Here is a 19,510-nt window from a genome sequence, read left to right on the forward strand (position 1 = left end):
AAATTGGGCATACTTGATATTATCATTTCAGGTCATGAATTCCCTTTGGGATGAATCTCAGGAAAGGAAAGAGTAAGAACAGGGTGGCATACTGGGAGGTTAAAATACAGGTTTTTTTTTTAAATGCAAAGTGTAATTAGTCTGGATTGAAACTGTGTTGTAAGAAAAACAATACAGAGATGATCCCACCTAAGAGAGGACAGCAAAACCTGGGTGTCTCTTTGGAACATTCACCTAAATGTCCCTAATTACTTCCACCTAATTACTTTCAAAATAGAAGAGTCCTGCTCTTCCCTTTGCAAAAATATTTTTTTCTTCCTCTGAATTGGACATCAGGACATCCAACTGACAGTTACTTTAGGTATCCCAAGCCATGGCCTGGGACCTAAACATAACACAAAAATGTGCTAAAAATTTAGGCACAGTTTTTTTCCTGTGTTTTGATGGCCCTGCCCATCTTCAGGCAGAAATGCCAGTCTGTGGCATTGAAAATACAATGGAATGTAACGAAAGACAATGAAATACTCAGTGGGAAGCTCTGTCTTTCTCATCAGACATGTCCACCTGCACCTGGACTAAAGCTGCATGGGAGAACTAGGAAGATTTCCCAACACTGCTGGACATATTTCATGTTCAGCTTATTTGCGGCCAGGATAAACTATTAAGTGTGATTATTTCCTTTCTCTTTTCATCACCGTGCATTTGGAGGGTGGGCTTTTTCAACTGGCCATTTCAAAAAGAAATAGCTACTTTATATTGTTTATGGTCTCTCTGTTAAGTCTGCTCACAATTAGAAATGGCACAAAAAGATACCTTCGGAAGCACAGCACAAAGGAAAAGAAAAGAGCAGCTGGCACCAAGAGCAGAGAAGCAAATTATTTAGTACCTGGCAGATAATGAGAACACTGAAAATACACGACTCAATGCTAGTGCTTTGACAGGGCGACGTACGTCACCTCATCACGTTAATACAGACAGACCGGGTGGCAGCCAGCTGGTCCTCCTTCCCCACCCATCTCCTTGAAAGCAAAGATTTGTAAGCTGCCAAATAATAAACCTGGACAGAAGTCTTGAGGATCATTAATCTCGCTATCAATCAACCCACGTGGAGATTCGCTCCTTGCTGTCGCCGATACTAATCCGGTAGTGAGTCGAGAGCTCTGGGGAAGCCTGGAGTACGCGTGTCTGAGGAATTGCTTTAACGAGTTTCTTGCATTCAGTGGTTGACAAATGTGACCAGGAAACACAAATATCAGAGACAATCAGCTACCACCCACTGAACCAAACCACCGAGAAATACCATGCCATGTATTCTGCTGAATACATCTCTAAGTGGCTCGGTACAAATACCCGAGTGGGGCCCCAGCGGCCAGGAGAGACGCGGGCATGTTACCGTGAGCTCTGCCCGCCCCGCTGCCCCTCAGCTGCTGGGCGAAGCACCCCGGGCGCAGCTCCGCGCCACCAGAGCCATGCCGCGGAGAAGCGAGTTGCATCCGCTGACGCGGTGTTCCGGTGAGGTCGGACAATCGATGCGGCGTGCACATACCCGCTGGGCTCCCTGTGCTGAACACACAGCCCACAACGATTACGGCGTCAGAATAAAAAGTCCCCGCATCGGTAGGATCGTTCCAGAGGCATTTGCATTAAACAGTGCAGTATTTTCTGTAAGGTTGTTTCTAAAAAATAAATAGCATCAACAGTAGCAATAATATCAAACGAATCCCGAGATATTTAATACTATAAGAGAAATCTAATTAATGCCAAAAAGGAGTAAGCAGTATTAAGCATACTTAGGCATAATAAAGCAGCGCAGAAAATAAAACAATATACGTTTCAAATTACCATCTCCACAGACCAAATAAGCCACGATGTAGAGGGGACTAGAAAGATAATCCCGAAAGTGCTTGAAATGAAGAAGAGTTCCCCTTTCAAAATATTTACTAAGAAAAGGGTATCTTTGAAGTTTCAGGCCTATAACCCATTCAACGCTCCTTCAATTTTAGTGTCAAGGAAACACACATTTATCACACAAAAAGGACTCAAAGTATGATGCATATCAGAAAAGTTACCATGAAGCCTACAGCAGGCCCCCAATTTATAAAAGAGACAAGAATTGAAAAATCATAAAGTAACAGACATAGAGAGACTTTGCCTTAAAGGAGTCAGTCAAAATTATTATGAAAACTAGAAACTGCTTTCATCCTCATGACAAATTCTTTTTCAGTAAGTACACACTCAGGCAAATAAACTATTGCTTTCCCGTTGTCTTAATCAGTGTGTAGAAACATCTAATAACAAAGCTAATCACAGGAGGAGAACATTTTGATTCAAGATAAAAGTTCACTGCAGATAAGTGAAACAGGAGAAATTCAGTCAACCTATGTTAATTAGTAGATCCCTTAACACCAGATACAGCTTAATATATTTTCTATTTATAGACTGTTCTCTTTATTTCCAAAGCTTGAATCTACCTTTTATTAAGCTCTTTATAACCTTTCAGTGTTGATAAATGTGGGACCAGGGAAAAAGAGCAAAAAGCCCACAAGAATTGCAGTTTGCATCTTAGCAAAAACATATGAAGGCTTCTTAATGTATGAGGAAATGCGCCTGGATCCACCAGGCACTTGCTCGGAAGCAGATGTGTAAATTAAACACAAGCTCTTGGCTCAGTATTTCCTTTTCTTTTACAGCTCATGAAGTGACATGGCTGCACAGGCAGACACACTGTCCTCGAGGAACGCAGGGGACGTCTGCTCCGAGGTGAACTGCGCAGCGCCGACACCTCCAGCGATTCAGAGTCATTTTCCTCCTACTGTTTATGCATTTCATTTCCATGTTCTGATGTGATCTTTGGCGGCGCTTTTGCTGCCATCAGTGCAGCAGTTAGACAGTAAGCCTGGGAGCAGAAAAGACAGCAGCAGTCACCATGGCCAACGAGACACGTTCGGGTGTGCAGGCAAAGGGAGATTCCAGCAGGGACCAAGGTCCTGCTGTTAGACCCACTCCAACTGTTCTCACCTCTGCTTGTAACTGGGAACTGTAGTAACAAGTTCCTGGTTTATTCCAGTATTATAATTCGAGGGGTTTTGTGAGCTAAAAATGTTTAAAATGTAGACTAAACAGCAGAGTATTTTGCCACTATTTCTGGTAGTTTTGTCCCAGACAGTTGGTTGCAGATCTGTGATTTCCTGTTGAGAACACACAAGTGTGAAGTACTTGTTGATCCGCTTATTCATTTGCCTCCTGGCTGATCGTAGCCATTTTGACAGAATGGATAAATAGACTTGTTCCTTGTTGTGGTGTGGTTTGAGCTTTTTTTCCCTCTTCATGTGTTTCTCCATCAGCCTGGAAGCACTGCCCCAACTTCCCAGATGCTGTGCTTTGGTCTTTATCACTCCTACACCCTCACTTCACATCCTGCACCCTCCGTTTAGAGGCTTGCCGAGCCAATTTCACACAATACCCAGGTTGTCTGAAACACCACAAACAAACTCTCGCTATAGCAGCTTCTGCAACTCCATCCGCCAGATGAAAATGATACATAATATTTAGAGAAACTATTTTGGAACAATCCAAACCCAATGAACACTTTACATCATTCTTTAGGTCATGAGATATATCTGTGACAATTGCACTTGGTTACTCCAGGCAGCATTTAACCATTTATCTATGACATATATCTCAGCAAATCATCTATTTTTCAAAGTCATGAACAAACACTGCAATTTGGAAAGGGAACAGCTCTTGATCATTCTCATTGAAGAAACGGCAAAGGTAACAGCTTCAAGTGATCAGGCAAAACCCTGTAACATCAGCACAAGATTTTCAATGCAAAGTAATTTCAGCAAGCCAACAAATGAGCCACTTTTCACCGACAGACGTGTAGCAGAACACACAGTGCATTTAACTGATGTGCCCTTTCATTGCAAAACATACTGTCTCCCTCCGGTTTGACCACAGCAATGGGATGCAGCATTGCCAGGAAAGAGCTAAAGAATGAAAACTTGGCACCACGTAGTAACTAAATGTTGATTCATGGAAATTATGAGACATTCAAGGGGACAGGTCCCAGGCTCCAAATTATGCTCCACTCTTGAATTGCCCCTGTGTGATTATAGCAAGTTTGCTTACAATTTGCTGCTCACTCTTCTAATTGGATTCCTGCAAAGGGCAGTTTGCTGTGCCACGAGCTTGTCACTTTATATCCTGCTTTAACTCCAAACCACTCAATTAATATTAATTTCCATTTATTATAAAAGCATTTGTTTCTACCCATATGATGCTATCAGCAGCCATCTCATTAATATTTATTTCCACAAAGCAGCCCACTGATGTTAAGACCTCAGATACAGCTAGTAACTTTAAAAGGGGAAAATATGTGAAGCCAAGAAGGTCAAAACAGAACATGAGCTGTAACAGAAAACATCCAACCCATATGAATTTAACACCTTCTTTGCAGAAAACTGAGTAAATACAATAAGGTTGGCAGAAAGCAATGACAATGTTGAAGTTAAACCAGTCATCATTAAAAAATGAGGAGCGAGGTTGCCAATGCATCTCTCTGGGGTGGGGAGTTGCTGTCTGGCACACCAAGGAAAAACTATGCTGGAAGGAGGCATGGAAGGGGAATGCTCATCCACTGCCTTATTCCCCTGTGAGCTGTCTACTTCCCAGGCTTGAAAAAGAAAAGAGAGAACTGTGGATAACCTTAAACCCCGGGCTAGGGTTGGTTTAAAGCCCCTTGTCTTCAGCATCCTTTTCTGTGGCCAACACACAGGGAATTATCACAGCCTGTCCCGGCTTGACAGTCTGGAAGCCATGGGGCCCCACGCTCGCCATCCAAGGAGTGAAGGAGGAGAGGGCTGTAGACCATTTAAATGTTTCAGAAAAGCTCGTATAAAGCTCAGTGATTCTCTTGCACGCTTTCAAGGAAGCATTGCTAAGGAAAGAGAGAACATCCAAGTGCAAGCTCAAATCCTACAGACAGCACTGCAACCCACCGAAATCTCAGAGGGGCAATAAACCACAGACTTCTCATTTCCCCACAGGCCTAGCTGCAGCTTGGATTATCACACGCTGGTGAAATGGGAGCATCTCTTGTATGTTCAGAAGTGCCCAGCTGCTTTTCCTGCAGAATGCTCCTGAGAGTGAGATTACACATTCAGACATGGTGAGATGAAGCAGCTGCTGAGAATACATATTAAATACTGTGATTTCTTCTCTTCTGCTCTCTTATTGCATGCGCCTCATATAAAACTATGCTGCAGGGACAACAGGTCTCTTTCTACTCGTCTCCACCTGGTCCTTTAAACTATACAACAGGGAACTTGTTCCGTGTAGCTCTGTGGATAACAAAATCAGTGACGCTGAACTCTGACCTTCTGCCACCACAAAGAGCTAAATTAATTCCCTGCAGCACATCAGTGCTGCTTTTGAAAAGGCCCAGACTCTGCAAAAAACAGATGGAAACTAAACTTATGGGCCTTTAAAGATGTCAAGCATTTCCTTGCAGTGATGGCATAAGAGTCTGTCTTCTTCCCATCAATTTTTTTATTAATCAGAGCACACATGGCAACTCCCTGTGTGGCACCACTCAGGACTCACCCCATCAACATAAAACCTTGCAAAATTATCACCTTGGGTTTACCACTGGGATAACGATGCTTTTATATCTAGAATTAAAAAGATGAATTGTCACAGGCTGGCAAATCAATACGCAGCAGCAGACACCTAACTCCAATACTATTTCGTTGCCCCTTTTCTTCCCCCAGATCGTTCCCACATTTGCTACAGGGTCTGGCTCAGAAAACCGGAGAAAGGTCTTCTGTTGCACCGTTGTCACCTTCGTGCTTTTGCTTTCAGGGCTACTGTTCTTGCAGATTTTGAAGTCCAAGTGCGTTCTGGACGGCAGCAAAGCCAGCCCTGCAGGCTCCTGCTTTGACAGCCAAACACACTCGAGAGCTGCAGAGCCCTTGTAGGTCCCCAAATTCTCATCTCCACCACCATGTTATGTGGAACAGGAGATTCTTGATCGCCCCTTTTCTTGAAGCTGTTTGTGTGAGGACCCGAGGCAAGTCACTCTTTCTCCCCCAAAGAGCTGAATCGGCATTTTTACCATCAAGAGGGTGGTGTGGCTGTGAAGTGCCCACTCATCTCTGAAGAGACATCGGGGACCTGGTGCCAGGTCCTTATTCACAGATGACAATCATTACTGTAAGCATAAGAAAAAGGGTTCTGCCCTCCCGACTGCAGCCAAGTGCTCTGCAGGAGTTGGCTTTACAGTGATAAATGTCACGTTTACAATGGGTTTTGCAACATGAAAGTCCATAATTTGCTTTCCAGGGACCTATGCTTGATTATCAGGAGAGTTAGAAGCATTCACTGAAGTCTAATGAATAGAATTAACACATCATTTAAACAGGGACTAATATGCATGCAAATTAGAAAAAGTTAAAAATAAGAGTTCAAGCCATAATTTCAGAAAATGGAGACTGCATCCTTATGAAATATGAATGTTTCAATTCACCTCAGATCTTTACATCTACGTTAGCTGCTTTGCATGGGAACAATAGGGTGTATTAAGCCCATTTTGATTTTCATATTTGAACCTGGACTTATAAACTGGATTATATTGAAACATGAATAATATATATGCTAATTAAAGACTCCGTTTAATGACATAAATAAAGACGAGGACCAACACAGGCTAATTTCCATTTGCAAATTTTCTAATCACTGTATTTTCCTTTGTAAAGCAGAAACTTTATTTCCACAGTCTCAGAAAAAATGAGGATAATTTCTTTGCTCAAATTATTAAAAAAAATCTTTTCAACTTTTTTATTCCTTAGGATAGATCTCCAGAGAGATACAACTGCTTTGCCTAGATAGATTCAGTACTAAATATCACCCAAGTCAAAGCACAGTGATTTGTGCATGCAAATGGTGTTACTTAATTATGAATTATTACTTGATTTTTCTCTCGTAAGGAATTATTGTTGCTAAATATAAGGTGTATACACCCCTCAATATCACAGAGCATGTTCATAGTAACTCTGGCAGATGTAAGCCAAGTAAACGTCCTTGATGTTTGATAAACTGTTAATCTCTCTCTCCCTTCCTCCTCCCACTCCCCAAAGCTACACAGAACAGTAGCACAGGACAAGTGTATAGTTGTTGGGAGACAAGGCATTAGCAGAAAACATGACTTCAATTCCTGTCATGCAAAGCCTACAGAAAAGCTTTCTGAAGAATAGAAAGATTGCAGGAAAAGCCCTTTCAGGTTAAAAGGCTTGTTTGCACATGTAACAGTGAGCAAAGTGGTGAAAAATAGTTCATCCAAATGAATATGAAGCCTGTAATGATATCAGGGCCAGGAGAATCTCTTTTTGCTGCTGTGTACATGTGGGTTATGTGGATAAAGAAGCCTCGATTCAGCCTTAACTCACAAAACCAGCATTTGCAGGCTCTGAAAAAGCAAACTGCAAGGCAAACCTATTTACTCTCTGATTGAAATAGCACCCTGAATTCTTCAAAAATAAGGAGGTGTATGAATGGGAGGAGACTAACCATTCTGGTACATTTATGACCGAGGCTTTTATTAAAAAAAAAAGTTCCAAAAAACGAGGTATGAGGACTTCATCTTCACAGCTTTCAGTTCACGCCCGTAATACCAGTTGCTGTTACCAATGAACACTGAAATTCAGGAAACCTGTAAGTCTCTGAAGAGTGAATAAACATCATTTTGAGTTATGATGTTGTTGGAGATCCTCTGTGCCCTCAGTACTGCACAACTGCTGCAACCTTCACCCGCACCACCGCTGAGCCGAGAAGAGGCTCTCCCCGGTCCCGGCTCAGCATCCTCCGCCCATGCAGTGCCCATCTCTCCACACTCCTCCTCTCAGCATTAGTGGAACCAGCTTGGGGACATAAATACCTTAAGAAAACCCAGAAAGCAGCTGGAAAGCTTGCAGGCCAGTTTACTTTGATCACTTCTCTAACAGCATAAAATCTTCTTCACTTACAAACCACTTGGCTCCTAATAAACTGTGAGGTGGGCAGATGTAATTTCCCGCAACGGGTTTAGGAGACGCGCCCGCTCCGCCTGCGTTGCAGAGGGCTATTCCTCGCTCCCATTCAAACCCCCCTTCTGCCAAACACCCATCAGCGGGGGAAACTCCATTTCCGACCTCCCCCCACTGCCAGCGAGGGGTTTGCTCCAGCTGAGGAAGACCTGGACCGCTGGCCTCATTCTCGTGCAAAAAGGAAAGATATCCCTTTATACACGACTCGGAGAAGTCCCCAACCGCAGGGATTCAGCATCGTAGCCCTGAGTCCAACGTGCGGCACGACAGAACATAGGTTCTGATCCGCAACGGCTTATAAACGTATTTGATGTGGGGGTGAATGAGATAAGCTCATGCTACTACAAAACATGAGGAATTTTACCAGCACTCACTGGAAACTTTCTGCTGATGGTTAAAAAATGGTTTTAGAGAGCGAATCACTGTGCAGAAATATATCCATTTAAGTGATAATTTGTTCAGAAGGAAAATAAACAAATTTGAGCCTTCAGGGAATAGAATATTTGTCATTATGGAGAAATGCTTTGACTTACCTTCCTTTTTTTTTTTTCAACATGAACAATATTTTAAAAATTCAAACTGGGCTTATTTCTGTTACTTTATGAATGTAATTTTTTAGGATATTTCAAAACATTATTGTTCTATTTTGGAAAAGACAGGATTTCCAAAACATGAAACAACCCACCCATCAAGAACCAGGCATACCACCTACGCCTGTTTCAAGCTTAAAAGTTAGAACTCAAAGGGATTTTAACCTGTAAGTCAGCAGAGTAAAATAGATGCTGTTCACAGCAATAGAGGCAATGCTTTCTTTTAAACAAACAAACTCAGTGTTCTACAATAAACTGAATGAATTCACAGACTTGCAACATTTGTAATAGCAGCACAACATGGGTTGTGCATTCCAAGGCGTTTTTTCCCCAAATTGCACAGGTTTTAGAAAAGTAAAATTAACCCCACCCCTGCTTGTTATTGTTTTACTAGTCTGCTGATTCCTAGTATTTATGCAAGCAGTTAAGATTGCTGAATTGATTTAATATGCTTACCCTATAGCTTTACACTCACACCACATCCTGCTGTGAAATAACTAGTGCTAATGTTAGTCCAAACGCTGCTGTGGGACTTAGGACAGCACAGGGCCCTTCAATAGCTGTATTTTACGGTTACAAGGAGAGAGAAAAAAAATATAATTTATCTGGTTGCTGTGGTTAATTCACAGTAGAGGTATACTGTTCCCTCCGGGTACATCTACTTGTATTATAGGATATTTCATTCACAGTTTGTCCAACACATTCCTCTAGCTCTGAACCTACCGATTTATGAGAGCGAATGTACTCCAGAGATACCTGTATGCTTTTTAACACATACTCTTACATATGAAGAGTATTACAGAAAAGGTATAAACTAGCAACAGATCAAACAACAACGGGTTAATAAATTGTTTGTTTGAGCTGAGAAGGGGAAGAGAAAAAGAATGCCTCCATCTTTTGAAGAAATAGCTTTTTTTTTCCCAGGTGATACAATTTCACAAAAAGCATTTGTGAAATTTGTTTCTCTTTTAAAATACCCATCATGGCTTTAAAAGCCAGAGTTCAAAAATTTTGAAGTTGTATAAAAGTTTCCTGTAGAATAGCTTACAAAAGACCTAACAGATGAGTAAGGAGAAGCCAGTGGTACCTGGCACCTACCACTGTGCTTATCAGAAAACCCACATTCCTCAGGGCATACTATTTCTCACCACCTGCAAACTAGTTCTTAATGGAGCCTAACTAGAACATGTGAATATTTAAAAAATATTCATTCTAAGTCATGCCTTGTAAGCTACTACCTTTAATGCAGTTACTGCACAGACAAAATCCTGCTCTTTTTTTCAAGACCTCACCATTACAGCAGCACTGGGGAAGGCATTTCCAGAAAAAAAAGTCTGCAATTAATCCATTTAATTAGTTCCACTGAAACAAAACAGAAAGATCAATTGCAGCCGTGCCACAGATCCCTCCTTGCCTGACCTCAGCTGCCCTTGCCTGCTCCCCTTTGCGCTCTCTGCAGAAGGTATTTCTGGAAATGGGGAAATGTCGTTACACCTCTAAACAAAGCAGTGAAGAGTGTGTCAACAGCAGTTTTCCAACTTGCTGCCAAGACTTTTGCATAAACTTAATCCTCTTTAGGGATGGCTTGTGTGGGCCTGTGGGCAAAGCATAGCCTAAATGTCTCAGCTCTTATGGGACACATCGTATAGCAAATTAAAGCTAAAAAAAGCGTACCATTTTTATTTGGGAGTTTTCAAGGTCACCAACGTGATATTTTGAATTCTGGTCTTCCACAACTAAAGCACATATTTTCCTGTTGTTTGACTTATGATTGCATGCTTGACATTATCTTTTAAAATAAAGGCGATCCATATCTGGGCTCCCACTGAGTTCAATGGTCACATCCATAAAAGTGCCCGCAGAAAAGACATTCACACAACTGACCCACATGGCACGAACGTCCCAGGAGCCGAGGAACACGCAGAGTTTCGGAGTTCTCATTTAAAGGTACTGTTAGAATAATCACCCTCCGGCAGGCACCAGGATTGCCGGTGCTGGGATGGGTGGCTTCACAGCTGTCAAATCTTAGTTCTTCGAGCAATTACCATTCCCCATCTCCCGTGCAAGAAAATACGTTCATGTAACAGCCTCTCCAGGGAGATTCAGTCACTCTGGGTGCTTGCTCACAGGGCCCTTGCCCTTGGCACCAGGGCTGGCCTTATGTTGGCACTCACTGCTGATAACAGGGCAGTACTGACACATGCAGCACGGACGGTGCTTTAGGTAACACACCACGCGGGCAACAAACTGCAGCTATACCAACCCCTTCTCCTCTCTTGTTTTTAAACTTCAAATCATTGTCGTACTCTTAACTCTTCCCTACTTTTAGGCTCCCCACTGCAGAAGAACAGATGGAACAAAACTCCAAACAGATTTTTTTCCACCAACCTGTGGGTCTCCTGGCACAGTTGTCCTCTGCAAGCTGCCTTTGCAGTTTCTTTCCTGCCCATTTGTATCTTCCTTTCACTCTCTCTGCAAAGCTAGAGCCCTCCCTCTCTCCTTCCCCCAATTCTCTTTTATCAACTTCACGTTACTCACTTTAAACGTGATGCATTTAAACTGTGTCTTCCAAATGCTTTTTCAGGCTTCTAGCCTGTGATTTACAGGACAATTTATCACACTACTCCATTCCTCCCCTTCTCTCATGCTTGCAAGTGTGCTTTAAAGCTGGCACCGCAGAGCTGGGGCGAACGGGCCTGGAAGCTCCCATGCAGGATCAATGACTCCTGAGGCGCCTCTGACGAACAGCGGCTTAACCTTGTTTTGGAACCCAGAAATGATGGAAATTCCGTCGACCGCTGCTTTATTGCCTTTCCTATCATGATGCTTTTTCTAATGTCAAACCTAAATTTCTCTCTTGCTGCAACTGAAGCACATGACGACTCATCCCCAGCACAATGGGTGCAGAAGATCATTTATTCCTTGCAGAGCCCTTTCAGGTACTAGAGCACTTGCTTCCCCCCTCGGCTAACAGCCTCCTGCCTGCCCATCTGGTCTAACCAACTTCCTCGTGGAAACGGTATATCGCCCAAGAACAACCATAGTCCTCTCTTATTTACATCTGGAGCTACACCAGCCTGCTATAAATCTGGATTTGCTTTTCATTTACAGGACAGCTGAGAGGAGAACATTGCTTCATGAAATTCAGATGAAGGCTGGACATGTGTGACACAAGAAGAAGCTGGCTTCAAATACCTGGCAAGAATTGACTTATTGCAATTGCATACTCTTGAGAATCCATTTAAGGTGATATAGGTTCTTCAGTCATGTGGACTCAAATTTACAAGGGCAAGGTCTGATTTACCTGATCCCAGTTATTCAGGAGTCACTCAACACCAATGGGACTGCTCAGGTTTAAACCTAAAGCAAAATCTAGACTGTGCTATGTCCTTGAAATGGGACATTCCTGGATCAAAATCTTCTCAGTGATTTTTGATGTTGCTCCTGATGCTGTATAGTTAAGGATTAAAAGTACTATTTTCTGGGCTTGGTATATATCCTGATAGTTCTGGAAATCACCACTGGTCTGCATTTAAGCTTGGCAAATCCCTCTCCAACTTCTTTCCTTTCTCAAGACAAAAATTGTTGGCTTGTAAAGCAACAGCTCACTGCTGGCCTCACCAGTGAGGAAACAGGAAACTTGCAGAATTCTGGTTTGCAAGAAGTAAAACTAGTGTTAATTAAAGAAGAGTAAAAGTAACACGCATATAATGAGAGAACATGCCCCTTTCCACAGTCTAGCTCTTAACAGATCATCCAGCACGTTTAAAAAGCAACTTTCCATCTGCAAATCTGTCTCTTTCTCTTTTTTGTCTAATGAGCATGAGTTAGTCTGTTCGAAAGCCCAAATGGGCATCTCGGGGCCAATTCAGCAGCAGGGGGTCCGTTACTATAACAACAGACAACTCCTGTGATTTCTCAAAGGCCCTGAAGTAGCCGCTCGGGAAATGGTTATTGAGCAAGAAGTTGCGAAGGAATGGCTGTGCGGGGTGCGGCCTCCCCTCCCTCAACCCTTCACGCACAGAGACAACCCCGGCACCCCGCCGCCTTTGCGAACAGCCCGGCCGGATCCTTTTCAGCTCCCTGCGAGAGGAGATGATAAAAGCCCACGAGCCGCCAACGAGAGGAACGGCAGCGGCACGCTCAGAGTTGGCGTTAGCGTCTCTCCTCGTGGGCTCTCCCTCGCCCCAGGCTGCATGCTGCTGGATGAAAGAGCAGAGATGCTGTCACAGGAGTTTTCATATTGATTTTCCTCGTAATGGAAGAATGACGAACGCTCAAAGAATGATACCAAGAGCTAGAACAAGCAACCAGCAGCTGCCCTAAGCTTCAGGCTTGAAAGCAAGGTGCCTGCCGTCGGCACAAAGGACACGCTCGGTTCGCCACACGGGATAAGAGGGACCTGATCACAGGCCTGCTCCCCTTTAATGAAAACGAGCAGCGCTTTGAGATACAGCACACAAAAGGGCCCTGTATTTCAGTACCTTTACCTCCAGCACTGGCAAAATCAAATACAACCTGAATCTTCTGCAATAAAAGCCTAAGTGCTCTTCCTGCATTGCCTGGGTTGAGGCAGGGAGATCAGAGGGCTCCGAATCAGCCTGGGCTGCATCCCACTTGCCAGGCGGTGATCTGCCCCGTCCCCATCCCTCTGAGGCTGTTTGTCATCATACAGACTAAACGTGGCCATTCCCAGAGGAAGACGAAGGCATGCCCTGTCCGGTATGAGCAGGGCACAGCTGGTCGCTAAAAAGGAGATGGAAGCTGCAAGAGGTTTCAGGCACGCCACTCACCCCCACGCTTCCCCTCGTCTCCCTGTGGCATTGCCCATCTCCTTGCTTAGGGAATCTCTTGTCCTTGTTGACTAATTCTCCTCACTGCCTGTGATGACACGGGTTGTGCTCTGGGGCACTGCCATCCCCAAGCTGGATGTGGTCCTCAGGCATCACTGGGGACAGCGTCAGCATGAGCATCCCCATCCCTCCTGCTCATTCCTGCCTCGTGCTGGTCCCTCAGTTGTGCTGGTACAACTCTGGTTACTACATGAACCAGACTGGGAGCTAATCTGGTTTAAATCAGGGCACAAAACCCCCTTTCTTCTTCTATTTTTTTTTTAATGTTGATTATTTCTCAATCCAGCTCCTCACATGGTTGTACAAATATTTGCACTGGTATCACAGAGGGCAGAACAAGGGCAGGAACGGAGGAGGCTGAAATAAATACTCATGCAACTGCACCCGAGGCAGTCTTAAAATCAACACACAGGCTCTCAGAAACTGCTACCACCTAGCATCCTTCATGAGTGAGAAAATGAGCAGAATCACGCATATTTTAGAGTAAGCTGAAAGCAGCTTTTATCATTGTAAGCGAGCAATTTTACAATGGTCTGTAAATTTGCAATGTTCCTTTTTCAGTCAGTACAGTAGATGAACAACACATTGTGTACTCATAAAATAAAACCTACAGATAGGTTCAAATAACAATTTCGGCACTTTTTACAACCTGCTACAGACAGAAGTTCTTCTAATTGTTCCCCAATGAAGTTTTAACATTGTCTTAGCTATGGAGTTGTGCAAGTTCCCCAGAATTTAACACCAAAAGGCAGTTTTCCAAGGCATGGTTATAAGACATGGTAACTACAACAGCTCTTGGTCTCACGTTGCAGCTTTCATTTCTATATTACAAACTGATTTACAAATACGGCTCACCAACCTTCTTCGGTGCTATTTTGCCAGTGACAGAACTCAGACGCTGAAATATTGAACACCTGAGCTTGCTCCCAGCGAGGTCTTTGCCACTGAGTTCAACAACAATACTGTCAAACCGTAAGTGACTTGCCCTCAGGTCACACAGAAAATCAATGAGCCAGTCAGAAAAAGAACCCGCATCTCCTGGTGCTCAATGTCATTTCTTCTGCACAGAAAGGCACTGCCAGAGAAGTATGAGGCTCTGCCACAGGACCCATCCCAAGGATTCTGTCCAATTCAACAGGATGCTTAAGAAAAACCTAAGAAAACTCTTACTGTCTACTAAATTCTATAGGGTTTTGCCCAAGGAAAATTAAAGGCATCTTTTTCCCATGTGTCTCATATACACACACGGCTATAAACAAGCAATGCAAGCGTGCTTGCTCTTTGAAAGGCAGCAGCTGTGTTGTTCCAAAAATCCCTCCTGAATGTAAACATATTAGCACTGTATAAACAGCTTGATTTAATAAGAAATGCAATACAATATTCCTGCTTTGTCTTTGGGATCACAATGTTGATGGCAGCAATAATTCAGAGGTGAATTATGGTATCTGCTGAAAAGAAAGAAAAAGAAAACTCTCCAGCTATAGTTGTGAATTAATTCCTTCCTCTTAGCTGAAAATGAGAAATGGCTATAATTTAGTTCCCATTTAAATGTTGCTGTTGGCTAAACTCTAAAATCTTAATTGCTTCTTAATATTCTCTTATTTTTCCCTTTGAAGCTACAGTCTATAGCATTGTAGTGTTTAGATTAAAAATCAGAATGGAAAACAAACGGTGGAATGTCACCAGTCACTCCTAAAATATTTTTTTTTCCTAAAATGACAGAAGTTAATGTGTATCAAAGTATTTTAATTGATTTCCCAACTCTAGTCACCCTCCTGCACCTCTGTGAAAAAGAAAGTGGCAGTGACCCTGGGTTTCCCTTAAAGTGTCAATACCCGGGACTTGTTCAATTTGCAACCCAACATAGTGGAGGTGCTAGAAAAGACACGTTTCAAGCCATATTATGGCTCAGCATGCTATAGGAACTTGCCTTGTTGCAAAAAAACTGAAGTCACACTCAGTCTCTAAATAGTTTGGAGGTCACTACCAAACACACTCTGCAATTCTCAGAGCTCGTGGAAGAGGCTGTGAGAATAACAGTGGCAAAGACTGCAGACAATTCAAGTCAAATTTTAAATTGGCCTTGAAGAACTGCAGAAGAATCTCATGATGCTGAGTCTGGGTATAAAGTCACAGATGCAAACCAAATGCCCAGAAATGCAAAAATAACGTGCTTGGGGAAACTGCACCTTACAATGCACATGTTTTAATGGGCTCTACATGAGCTAGTAGTGCTCCAGCGAAAGACCTTAAAACGCCAGTGAATAGTTCTTAGAAATACTCAGTGATCGTCCCTACAGCACACCATTTCAGGAACCAGTATGACAGGAATGAAAGCAGAAAAAGAAATACCATTGTGCCACTGCAGAAGTGAATGGTGAATCTACACGTTGAGTAAAACAAGGATCTGGTTTCTTCACCTCTTCTGTCTGCTAAGACTCAAATTCTTGACTTGATGCTGAAAGAAATCAGTTTCAAGCACTACAGGTCCTGGGAGCAACAGCCCCCTTCATCGTACCCATGACAGCTCAAGGATCAACCAGGCCAGCTTTTTCTCAACAGGAATCAAAGATGGACAGAAGCAAACTTAAATTACAGCCATCATTGTCCCCCCTGCCCAGGAAGCCCGACTGTCAACCAGCCCCAGTAAATTTTGTGGCTCCTGGTCATCCCGCGATGGTGCTCTCCTCATTGTTCTGGGATAAGAGGCGGTGCAATTTTTGCAGCTTCATTATGCTGACCTAGTTTATTTTCCACTCTACCAACTTAAAATCACATAGCCCTCTTTGCACGGCAGTGCCATTAAAAGTACTGAATTCAGGAAACTTTAGTAGAAAGGTAATTCAGAGCTGCTGCTTGCCTGCAAGTTCCCATCCCTTTTCGTTACTGAGATGGCCATCACGCTAAAAAGACGGAAGTGACCCTTTCTCTTCAACATCAATCATATTCCTTTGCCAGTTATCCAGGATCCACATGGAAAAGGAACTCAGAACAGCAAATTACCTCTGCAGATAAGGGAGTCTCATTCAGAAATGGCACAGATCATTTCCAAATATATTCAATTACAAGAACTCTCTAATGAACACAGCATGGAAGCTCAACAGATAAAGAAAGGAGAAGCTTCATCAAACAGTGACTGCTTCCTATTACTCTCCTTTTCAAATAAAGGGAACAGAAAATGAAGATTCCTTACAACAAGATATCATCACAAAACTTATTTTATTGCTGTATCATGGAATGAGTTACAAAGGATCCAGACAGAGATAAACGCTTTGCCAAACCTTCACAAGCAACCTCCCTAACTCCTTATTTTGGTCCCTGGATAATAGGGCATTGATGCAATGCAAACAAGCAGAAGGCTTCGCTCTGCTTCATTGTTCTACTTATGTCACCTCTGGTCTCAAATCATCTAATCCCACAAATGCTCAAAAACGCTGAAGTGAAAATATCATTTGTTTTACCCTCAAAATGTATTGCCAAAGGGTAACTATGTCTCTTCTGCATGTTCTAGTTCTCTGGGTTTTGTTTTGTAATGCTTTTTCTCACACCACAACAAAGAACTGCTGTGGAAGAAAAGACCCCTTGGTCCAGCACGCCTGTCCCCTTGAGGGTTATCCTTTCACAACAAGTGTTACTCTTCTGTGCACTTCAATACCATGTTTCCCACACTGAAAAATGTGTCTCAAACTCATTTTCATGCCATTTGCTTTGATGGTGTTATTTAGCAAATTATTCCATATGTTGCCCATTACATTTTAAGCTAAGTATTTCTTCCTGAAAATTCAGATCACTGTTCCTTTCAAACTTGTAAATTAGATTCTGCAGTGTTTTTTCCTTACTTTAAGACACTCACAGACATAAACATTTTCTTTTTCCTAAGGAAAGGTAATCACACTGAAAAGGGCATACAAAATGCTGTGTTGCCGCTTCAATGACGTGGTCTGCACAACGTGAAATGTTACTGTGGATGATTTGTGTTCTAGTTGCTTGTTGATTTATCCTAAAACACACATTTACTTCTTTTATACACTCTCTGTATTTGTTAAAAAATCTTGACAACTATGAAGGTAGACACAGGAGATTATTTTGAAGCTAGTACACATGTGCTCTGAAGTTTGTTTGTTGTTCCTCAATTTGTTGCTCTGTATTTATCAAAAAACTTTGCTACATGACATACTTCTCACATCTATATTCATTTTTCATCTCCATCTTTTTTTTAGTACCAGTTATACACACACAAAATTGATCCACTGCTGTCAAGGGTATTGATGACTGGTCATAATTTTACCAAAGCCACTGATGAATGTTAACTACTCATACATATTATGGAGAGCAGGTAAGAAACAATTACTGTCCATATGCAAAATAACAAACATTACTGGAAAAGTAATTTGGTTTCAGCTAAAGTCTTTGTTCATGTATCTTCCTTGATTTATATGTGTGTTTGTTATTACGAAGCAAATAAAATTTTTATGAGGTGGATGGTTAGGAATTTTGGAGATAAAAAGTATTCAACTTCAATTAACATATCTTAATTTTAGACTCGAGTGCTATTATGATCTATAATAGAAGTCAATATTTATAAAATATTAGTCTTTAACTATTGGTCACTAAGCCAGTACTTTCCAACCTTAATATCTTCTCAGGAATGGTATTGTTACTCTTTGAGCAAATTAAACATTAATTTTGCACTTATTTCTCTCGATCCATTAGTGAAATTGCGAGAAATGGAAATGTTTTCCAAACAGTGAGTGGTACCAACATTCTTCTTGATAATAGCTCTTAGCATTTTATTTCAAAACCTTTCTTCCTTAGAAGAGCATTTTGTATCAATGCAAGATAAATATTACTAACCCCTCATTACAGTGCTTCAGGATATATCATATGCTTCAAGGGCTTGTCTGGTTTGAATGCAACCAAGTTTAGTGCTTGAAATGAAGAAAATATATATTGAAGGACAGGACACTGCAATGGGATCTTCAGAACCTTTCCAATTTCAGCTTTTGTGTACATACCACTACAATTTTATTCATTGTCTTACTGCAATGAAATGAATTACTTGAAAATGTTAATAGAAATTATTTTCACAATACTATTATCATCTATTTATTAATATTCTTTCAAATGTTCCCAGCCTCAACAGTTTGGCCAATTAATTGTCAACGAAATGGGTGTACTGAAAAACAGCTTGGTAATTTTTTAATCAATTTTGCAAATATAATGACCAATGGTCTGCTATTTCTCACCAAAGCTACTTTTCTGTGTCCCATCTAATCAGATTTTGAAATAAACCCTAAATAGCTCCAATAGGCTAATCCCTGGTTAATTTTCATGATCAGACAAATGAGGGTTCTGGTTCTGGCACAAGAAGGTGCTGCAGGTTTTAATTTACTCTAAATCAAATGGAGATGGATTTGTTGATGCTAATCCTAGTCTTCACCACTGAATCAACGCCCATTGGTGTAAAGGGCAGGAACTCTTTGTAAGAGGCCATCTTTACTTTCAAGACCTTGCAGGCTGCACTTCTGAACACTTCACCAATGCTAAAGAACTCCTGCTCAGACCATTGCTATGTAACGTGAAACAAGCTTATCCCCTTTTCGTGAAGTACAGTCAAAGGAAGGAAAGAACTGATTAAGATCATGCAGGAGGTCTGTGGCAAAGCCACCCATGGAACCAAGCCCAGTCTCACTGGGCTTTTCTCCCACAACCACCTTTCCTGAAGGTCAAGAAAAAGGTATCTTTTTATAGCTATATTAGAGGGACTAATTGTGAAAATATTTGTTGGCATTACAACTGGTTTTACCGTTGCTAGAGCTCTACCAAGTTCATTTTCATGACACAAAAATCAATACTTAAGACAGCGGAACAGTTAACCAACAGAGCTGTTCTAGCATCCAGAGAGTCACCTAATGCATCTATACAGAATCACTAAGGTTGGAAAGGACCTTCAGGATCATCAAGTCCAACCATTCACCCAATGCCA

At 42.0% G+C, this 19,510-nt stretch overlaps 1 protein-coding gene across 1 annotated transcript in view; it reads right to left on the bottom strand.

Moving 5' to 3' along the window:
* Positions 1 to 19,510, bottom strand: part of PTPRG (protein tyrosine phosphatase receptor type G) — a gene marked incomplete at both ends in the record, with an annotated part of 410,936 nt that overhangs the window by 45,678 nt on the left and 345,748 nt on the right. The window lies entirely within an intron of this gene.

This window comes from Phaethon aethereus (assembly GCF_964289735.1).
Source record: "Phaethon aethereus genome assembly, chromosome: 11".
Taxonomy (NCBI): Eukaryota; Metazoa; Chordata; class Aves; order Phaethontiformes; family Phaethontidae; genus Phaethon; species Phaethon aethereus.